This window comes from Thermobia domestica, chromosome 6 (genome assembly GCF_964235325.1).
Source record: "Thermobia domestica chromosome 6, izTheDome1.hap1.1, whole genome shotgun sequence".
In the NCBI taxonomy this organism is placed as follows: Eukaryota; Metazoa; Arthropoda; class Insecta; order Zygentoma; family Lepismatidae; genus Thermobia; species Thermobia domestica.
The window spans coordinates 116,063,931-116,072,927 of NC_137459.1; the positions used below are offsets into that span (position 1 = coordinate 116,063,931).

Below are 8,997 nucleotides of genomic sequence, written 5' to 3' on the forward strand. Positions count from 1 at the left end.
CTGGAGGCAGATTTTGAATACTATGGTAACCCATAATGAAGTTGTTAGCGTTACTAGAAAATTTTGATAGAATATTTTAGGATATCGTTGGGACGATAAAGAAATTTTGCCAAGGGTTCAACTGTGGTGACATTATGCCTATTGATAATGCAATACAAAAATTCAAATCTTTGTGTGATTTTTCTTTGAATTTTGAACAGTGTCTGAATATAAGTGTTTTCATTCAATTAAAAAAAAATAGTATTCAGAGAAGAATATGAAGTTGAGTGATATCTTTTGTAAGCTTCAAGTGGGTGGTATTGGTGACTACGAAATCTAGCTGCCATATTAAGTGTGTGTCCTATAGATACCTGCAAAGTTGAAAGATCATTTTCAAGTATGGCACCAATTTGTAATAAATTAAAACAACTTACACCTCGTCACTTAAGTTCACTTGTGCTAATATCCATGAAATATCCTCATGAATTGGAACGTTTCCATATAAGAAATATTATAAAAATCTGGTATAATACAACTTCAAGAAGAATCGCACTACCTGCTTTTAAAACTTAAAATGTAATATATGTTGGTTTATTAAAACTAAATATTTGAATATTTAGTTAGTGAAAAGGTAAGAACCTTCTCGATTAGTCTTCATATTTTAATAATTGAATAAATGTGAATCTTCACCTGATCAAAATATTATTAGTAATAATTCTTCTATATGGAGAAATTTTGTACAGTAGAACCTGTCAACTTCACCACCTCTCTAAGTTGGCCACCTTCTTATCTTGACCTGGTCGTCTTGAACCTGCATTTTCCCATAAGACATTCGTTACTAATTACTCTGTTGGTTGGCCACCTGTCTATCTTGGAAGTTGGCCGCATTGAAGCAATATTTATCCTATGATGACAATGATAAAATTACCTGCGTATCTTGGCTAAGCAAAATACGTTTTGTTATATTTCTTAACTCTTTTGTACTTCCATATGAGAGCCAAACGTTCTGTATTTGTTACTGGAGACAGAGGAGCATAGATTCGCGCGATTTGTTCTTGGAGGTCAATGACCAGAACACTACCCTGACAAAGGGGTGGTGAAGGAAGATGTGAATAAGGAAAAGCACATACAGGAATTCAGGAAATGGTTGTACGTATTTGTTTACCTTGTCTGTTTTGGTAAAACTATTAGCTATATCGGCACCTTCCATCAGTGGGGAGCTTTAGTAATACCGGAAAATTCTCAGGGTTAAAGCTAACCATCTCAATTGTCATCTATTGGCAACCTGACAGCTTGTTGAAAGGTAGCGGATGTTTTGAGATATAAATTCACTTAAGATTTTCTCAGATCATCTTTCGCTCCAAGGGAAGCACTTGTAGCTCATTAACAAAAGGTAGTTAACTACCAAATTAGAATGTGCATATGTGCCAAAAAGAACAAAAGACATACGCCTAGAATGAACCACCATGAGTAAGTAAATTTGTTATTAATAACTGGTTTGCTACTTTCCAAAAGGTATCTACATAAAATATTTGTCACTGCCGAAAAAAATAATATAAACTCCATATAAATTGTTCAATTTATAATTTTGCTTTTCCTGTTTTCAACCGCTATAACTCAGTGTGCTACAATATCAGTTTCAATACGCTGCGTACACACGTTTCGATTTTATGGTTGTTTGTGTTATTGTGTTTTCAATCCGAATAATTCAATGTATCAGATTAGTTTACAGGAAGAGAAAGGTACATATATTAAATATATTGTAGTAATTTTTCTAGTACTGGTATTGTTATGATTACTCTATATAAATTATTTAAAAGTATCCGTTGTGCCGTTGCTTATTAAAATTATACAATCAAGTAATACTAGAAACCCTATTTAAAAAAAACACTAATCACACTTATTTTCTTTAAGTTGGCCACCAGTCTAAGTTGGCCACTTTCAGTGGAACCGATGGTGGCCAACATAGACAAGTTTCACTATATTTCAATAATTAAAAATTAATGTGTAGAAGTGAAGAAAAAAGATACAGTTCTCTGAAAGTATATAGACTTTTTTGCACACAGTATATAAAGATATGAATGTCATAAGGTACATGGTTACTTTACACATTTTTAATTGGCTCCCCCTAGAACTTCAGATTCCTCACCCGAAACGGAGGGGGCTGGATAAAACACAGCGTACACAGTTGCATCAGTCTTTTTCACGAACATATCTGCAGGTGATGGCCCGAAAATGTCTCCAGAGTCACATATGTCGAATCATACTTCATCTATTGTGATAATAAATTTCCAGGGATCATAAGCTACATGGCGCCCATACACACTCCTACTTTTGTTCTTTTGCTCCGCAGTATGCCGTGATATAAACGTATACACACTAGTCTCTTGGATAATTTCTGGTGGATTGCTCCATTTATTATTGATTGGATAAATACCCTACAAAATAAAAATATTTGTAAAACACTTTTTAAAAAAATAATAAAAGGAAAAGTAGGGAAACCCGAAAAAGTAATCCGCGTACAGATATTGTAATTCATGCATTGTTATTTAATTTTTTTCTTTTCGACTTATGTTTTGTTAGTTTTTTTATTTTTCTTTCTATTGGGAATTATTCGTACTCAACACATGTTTAATAATGCTTAGTCTGTCTTGCAAATGCGAACTCATAACACAGAAACAGAAAATGCAAGAATTCCAGTCAACAAACACAGGGAGATATAAAGATCAATCTTGGCGTTGGTGATCACAGATCATGTGATCGAAACAATACCAATTGCAAAGCCCCAAAGAAGTTCATAATTCCCGATGTCTTGATACGATTAATATCGACGTATGAACTGTTAACAAGATATGTCCAATATCACGACTTAGATAGCTCATTTTTTCAACTTGGGCACACTACGGGTGTAACTTGAATTCTCGCGGCACACTCATATATATATATATATATATATATATATATATATATATATATATATATATATATATATATATATATATATGTTACCGTCAGAACCCGAAATTAGGTAAAACTAGAATTTCCTAGTTAAAACTAGTTTTCTCAAAGCTGTTTCGAAAGAACTAGTATTAACTAGTCAATATTAGAATTTACGATGTTAGTTAGGTAGTTCTAATTTTTACTATTTTTCCTTCTAGTTAAAACGTGTTATTACTAGTGAAAACTAGTATTAACTGAAATGTGTTACCGTCAAAACCCGAAATCTGTTGAAACCAGAATACCCTAGTTAAAACTAGTTTCATCAGCCTTTCGTATTAACTCAGTATTAACTAGTGAATTGTAAAATTGACAACGCTTATTAAGAATGCGTAGTTTACTATTTATTTTCATTAAAATACAATATTACTAGTGAAACCTGAAGAAATGTATTTATTAACATTCTTAGAAATAACTTTTCTTTTGCACAAACATCATAAATGTTTCTATATATTTCTAAAAAGTATTATGGCACTCACAATATCATAGAAATCCTTTGTTTGTGCAGTACCTTGCGAAATATAAGCCCTCTTGCATGCATAACATGTGAATCCTTGTCGTTCAAATACAATTCTAGAGAAACACTTATTTATTAAGAAATACACAGAAAAGACTTCCGTTTTGCAGAAATATCTGAAATGCTTTTGTATGTTAGCACAAGGTAAAATACACACTACTATTACACTACTGCTTATTCAATTCGGTGGTGCCAAAGCCAATCTACTGACGTAATATTGTATATTTATTATGAAATACAAATAAAAACGTTTTTATTGCTAAAACATCTGAAATGTTTCAATTTGTTACCACAAAGTAAACTATCATGGCATTTTGAGTTGCAGAGAAAACCTTTCTTCTTGCACAAGCATCTTTTCGAAATACATGCTTCCTTGCACACACAACGTGTGAACCCTTGTGGGGTTAATGGTACTTTCCTGGCTGCAGTTCTCAACGAAATTTCAGTATCTGGTACTTCGACTGGTGTCAGGAACTGCTCGTGGCAAGTGTCGAATTCAGACCTACAACAGACACATTTTGTTTAATCACATGGTGTGGGAATCCTGAATCACTTATATAAAAAAATAATAATGACTTTTCAAAACAAAATAATAATGTATTTTAACGCACAATTTCCACACTCGTCATAATTAGTATTTCAGAGAAACACCGGTAGTTAATCTGCGTATTTCCTACAAAAACGCCTATGCACTAAAGCACATTTCAGGAATACCGGTTTCACAAGCTAAACAACAGTCTTTTACCGGGATCAAGTTCCTGACATGTTATCAATCTACTGGTGAGTACACAGCAGACAACAACAGATGGATTACACATTATTAAATCGGTTCCGGAAAAACATAATGGACATTACAACAGAAAATTATTTTGACATAAAATGATGTGAAGAATCCATCATTATTTCGGTTAATAATAATATTACAGATACGTATAAAACACTAACATCTATGGTTAAGGGTGTTGACCAAGCTTCTCCCCATTAATTTTTTTCCGTTTTTTTTTCTGAAGATTGTGAGAAGTTGTAGGTCACTATCACCATTTTGGAAAGCAAGCAAGACAGAATTTAAGTAATTCTATGATCTAAAAGGATCAGCGCTGTAAACAATTTACTTTCTGTATAGAAATTTGAATAGCTGTGAATAATGTCACACGCTGACTACTCAAAAATCTAAACAAAAAAATAAGTTGTTTACAGGAATAATCCTTTCAGATCACAGACTTATTAAATTCTATCTTGCTTGCTATCCAAAATTGTGATAGTGACCTACAATTTCCCACAATCTTAAGAAAAAGAAAAAAAAGAAAGTGGTGGGGAGCTTAGTCAACAGCGTTAACATATACAATATAGCTCTTTATTACCGAGTGGCCATAGATCAGTTGGTAAAGTGCTGGCTTCGCATTCGGAAGGTCGCAAGTTCGTGTCCAGCGGCCTACCATCCTGACTGAGGATTTCCACTAGGCCTTAACCAACTTCCTTCCCATATGTTATCTCGCACCCCATCCCGGCGTGTACCAGAGATGCTTAAAGGCCTGAAATGAAAATGCTTAAGGCCTTTTGCGGGCGTGGGCGCGGGCTCTAAATCCCGCTGGGGGCCCTCCGCCTCGGATACAAACCCGAGCAATGGTTCGGATCCCACTTTAACCTGTAGGTCCCGTCGTTAGAAGCTCCTTAGCTTCTTTAGGACGTTAATACCAATTCTATCAATAAGGAGCACATAAAAGACAGAAAACTTACCTGCAATATAATTTATCCAGCTTTCCATCCTTGGTTCCAATCTTGTGCAGATCTTCATTTTTTTCTAGAACAACTCCAACGACATTCCGAAAATCCGCCTTTGCTCTGTCCACGTCCGGGATTGGTATTATGACATTATCTCCCCTTCAACAGGTGGATGGGTGGCATCAGAGATACGTTTCATTTTCTTGGCCTGCTTTGACAAATTTTCACGTGCTTCTTTCCTGGATGATGTGATATCAACCGCACTAGGACCAGCCTCATTTTCTCCTTCATCAAATGTTTCATGTTCACTAAGGCGCTCATTCATGTCCTCAATAATACTCACGAGGTCGTCCTCATCGTTTATGTTTTGGAGAACATCTGATGAGAGTGCTGAAGTCGTAAGTCCTACTCTTGGCTCAATGCCGAACATCGCACGGTATGGAGACTGTTTTATTCCGGAATGATAAGCTCGATTTTTCATAAACTGAACAAAGCGGAGACCATTTGACCAGTTTGTTGTTTTATTATGATGCATCCACGAAGCAAGCATATTTTCTATATCTTGATTTGCCCGTTCTACTCACCCTTGGCTTTGGCTGTGCCTGGGCTTTCCGTTGACTAACTTTAACTCAGGCCAGAGTGTCGTTAGTTCCTTGATGACAGAATTACCAAACTCTCTGTCATTATCAGAATGTAAAATGCAGGGGGCACCAAATGTCAAAAATATGTCTGTCAGTTGGTAGGCTACTTCTTCAGCTCTTTTGGTTTGCAGCGCTCGCAGTAAGACAAACTTCGTCAGATGATCCTGGTATACCATGATAAACTTGAACTTACGATCAGGGTATGCTTGCATGTCTATCAGGTCCACTTGACATCGGCTGTTCATTTCTGTGTGAAGTATTGGCTTAGAAACAAAGCCCTTCTTTTTCATACTTTTCTTCCGTTGACATGTTTCACACATTGACAGAAAAATATTTATCATTTGAGTCGTAACGTTGGCATATTTCCTAGAAGTTTCAGCTTTCATTCTATCTCGACCTCCGTGTCCCACAACAACATGTGATGCTTCAATAACATCAAAGATCTCCTCGGCAGGTAAGTAGTACTTCACAGGCTCACTATTCGGCAAGAGGTTTTTTTTTTTTCACCAATTTCCAAAACATTAAACCGTTTCGAACGTCTGTACTGTAAAGGTGTTCTCTTTGCAGCAGATTTTGCCTCTTCAACTTTCCTTCAAAATTGTTTCTTTATCGAACTGACTCATTACAACGAATAATCACCTCACACTTCCCGAAACACTAACACACGCGTAGCCACGACAAGAGAGACGCACCTGCACACTTTACAAAGGCTCCGAACAGACTGAGAGAAAACAAAACAATACTTTACCAGTAGGAGCAAGTCCGAACTTGCAGAAACACTGTTAACTGATCCATTTTGGTCAGAATGGTTCACATTATATAGTATTTTTAGTTAATTCCAGAATTACCTAACTAACATAGTAGATTCTAGTATTGACTAGTTAATACTAGTTCTTTCGAAAAGGCTTTGAGAAAACTAGTTTTAACTAGGAAATTCTAGTTTTACCTAATTTCGGGTTCTGACGGTAACATATATATATATATATATATATATATATATATATATATATATATATATATATTATTTGCAAATATAAAATACCATTGTATTTTTTTGTGTGTGGTTACTGGTCTCCTTTTCACAGAGATGAACTCACAGAGATCACTGGTTTTCTCGCATGCTAATTCATTATACTTATTTTATATTCTAATTTTAAAATAGAAAATAATTGCAATGATATAAAGGACTCAGATTTTTAAAAAAATACACTTTCTTTTTCGAAAACTGTATCCAACCTTTCACTAAGAACGAAGATCACTAAATAACGAACAAACAAACAAATGTCTTGTACTTTTAACTTTGCTGTTTTAACCTAAACCGGTGCATATTATTGCAATCACACAGTTTGCGATGTGTGGAAGTCAAAACACAGCTGCCGAACAAGTGTTGTTCTGTCATTCACGTGCGAATGAGTGTTCTACGAACGTTCATTTGACGCATACCGTACAAGTGCTTCCATTTCTCGGTGTCAGTATGACTCTCAACTGAAGCGTAACATTGCAGCTAACCGTGGAAATGTGTACGAGCCGAAATACTGTCTGCTTCAGTAATAGATGTAGAATAATATATTATAACTACAGTATTTTATCCATTGTAGAAATTCATAGTAGTGTGAAATAAAAAAAGTATACATTTTTTTCCTATTTCTTGCAATTTGGTTGCTATAGAATTAATAATTTTGTTTCGATTTCCTCGCGGCACACCAGCGGCCCATTCGCGGCACAGGCACACCGGTTGGGAAACGGTGTGATAATGAGTTACCACCGAAAATTGAATCTAGGTATCCCAACCCGAAATGGCGTACGTTAATAAAGTATACATGAAGGTTTTAGATAGGCACACACACACACACACACACACACACACACACACACACACACAATTGCTTACACTGGCTTCAATTATGATATGCTAATGATTTCATTTTGAAGTATTCTAAACTATCAATAAGATATCTTGAAATCACAGTTTATAACATGTGTATAGTAGTTAATTTTTTTGCGTTCGAAATATTGTCATGGTTCTATAGCTCCATCTTATAGCAAATATAATGGATAATTTTCTAACACGCTCTTTTTCTTTAAAAAAAAGGAAAAAGGAGATGCGTAAGAAAATGAGCAAAAGCACTACCCTAGATACTATTCGGACATTAAATAAGATTTTTTTGCGGAACGTCGTTCAGTATGCTTTTCAACAGCAGGGGTCAATGTAGTCACGAATTACCAAACGATAACAACTAGAAGACTATAGAAATCACGAGGAAGTAGTATGACTGTGAAGAAAACATGTTATTGATGTGATCACATTTGACCATCAGTATCTTCCTAACTACATGTTCGCCGTTTATAGTGTCTCGTTCTGTTTAAAATGCAATGGCTAGATATCGAATTCGTGACAGACAAGCAACTTATCGACTATTAACTGCTAAACTTTAAAAAATGAAAATTATGAATGATAGTACAATAATTTGTAACATATATCACTCTCTCCTACACTGGGGTGCAAAATTGATATGCTTGTTATGACATCGCCTTCAAAAAAAAATGAGTTTCGTTTCACAGTGTGAAACTCCGGTTGATTTCCAAACTTTGCGTGGTTCGGATTTCTCGTTAATCAGTAGGTCCACGTCTTATATAGCCTCGCTGCAGAAAGGGACGTTAAACTCAAAATCCACTCAACTCCAAACTTTGCGAATTAAATATTCAAACTTGTACACCCTATTTCAAAAAGAATGAGTGCATTGATTATGGCTGTTTTGAGATTAAAGAAAAATTAAGTCCAACTTCGGATATCTTTGGAAAGAGTAAACCAAAGATATCAGGTTCGAGCCCCCAACTAACCTTCCGAAAATGAAAAAAAAAATGTGCAGATATGTTTTTCTACTTTTACGTGTAATAAGACATGTTGAAATGCCATTAAGTGTAGAACAAAGTACTATTCACTGAAATATATAATGATATATTATTTCGAATTTATGTATACACGTGAACACAAGCTGATTTTGTCACCTGTGTTCTAATACGTGAAAAAAAAAACATTTCCATTGAAAGAAAAGAGAGCGAAAATGATTCTTGCGTTCACAGTAGAATGAAAAAGACAAAGGAGAAAAACATTTGTAACGACTTTGATTGTCATTAACT

General features: G+C 35.1%; 1 pseudogene; it reads right to left on the bottom strand.

The window, feature by feature from the left end:
• Positions 1-5,795: 5,795 nt before the first annotated feature.
• LOC145687282 (KRAB domain-containing protein 2 pseudogene) lies at positions 5,796-6,242 on the bottom strand (annotated as a pseudogene).
• Between the last annotated feature and the right edge of the window lie 2,755 nt (positions 6,243-8,997).